This window comes from Orycteropus afer, unplaced genomic scaffold (genome assembly GCF_000298275.1).
Source record: "Orycteropus afer afer isolate SDZICR_OR568_19922 unplaced genomic scaffold, OryAfe1.0 scaffold01411, whole genome shotgun sequence".
NCBI classification, from domain to species: Eukaryota; Metazoa; Chordata; class Mammalia; order Tubulidentata; family Orycteropodidae; genus Orycteropus; species Orycteropus afer.
The window spans coordinates 93,937-95,077 of record NW_006922998.1 but is presented as its reverse complement, the minus strand read 5'-3'; positions in this window follow the sequence as shown (position 1 = coordinate 95,077).

The following is a 1,141-nucleotide window of genomic DNA, read 5'->3' as shown; positions in this document are numbered from 1 at the left end:
AAGGCATTTGACTGCTAACCAGAAGGCTGGTGGTTCAAACCCACCAGCCACTCCTTGGAAGGAAGATTGGAAAATCTACTTCTGTAAAGATACCGCTTCAGAAATCCAAGGAGGGGTCACTATGATTTTAGGTTCTCATCTTACTAGGTTTGTGGATTTGGATCTGGTGCTACCTTCTCGGAGCTTGAGATTCTTCATCTATTAATGAAAATAATTCTACTATCTGACAAATCCATGCTAAAGCATAATTATTATGAACAATGACATAAAAGTATTTGGTAAATATGTGGCAGCTCTAAAAGTTCATCATAAACATTTCAGAAACATTTATAATCTGGTAAAAGAATGTATTTTCTTCTCTGCATTAAAGAAGAGCATGAAAGATGATTATTAATTATATCTTGAGCCCTAAAAGATAGAAGCTGTGTAAAAGTTTCCTGCTGTCCACCTGTTGGAACTATTCTTTTTCTCTCTCTTTTTCTCTTCCCTTCACTTGCTTTTTGTTCATTGTTGTTATTAATTTCTAAGACTTTATGCAGTTAAACCAAAGTCAAATATAAACCTTGAAGTTAAGTTTCTCTATTTACCAACCGGAAATTTATAGCAAGAATGTCAGGCATTCCCTTGTAAGTGGCTGGGAAATCTGTTAGCGCTGTTTTGAATTTGGAAATTTATTTTTTGCATGCTGGGCTTAGTGGAAAAAGATGGTAGACTAGAAAAATAAGAACTGTTCAAAACGATGGGCATGAAGAAATGGCTTTACCTCAGAGAAGTGTTATTAATCAACCAAGAAATCATTCCTATCTTTACTATGTATCACACTCTGGATTCTAGGAAACAAATGAGCCAGAAAAAATAGTCCTTATAATCTTCAAACTTATATTTATAGAGATAAACCAAATTCACTGCTGTGGAGTTGGATCCAACTCACAGCGACCCCTCCCCTACAACCTACAGAAGTAGATTGCCGAACCTTCCTTCCAAAGAGTGGCTGGTGGGTTTGAACCACCAGCCTTCTGGTTAGCAGTCAAATGCCTTAGGCAATACGCCATCAGATAAGAGTTGTAAAAAAGAAACCATTGAAGAATGATAATTAGTAGCAAGGGATTTGCTCTAACCCTGGATCAGGATATTCTCTTCT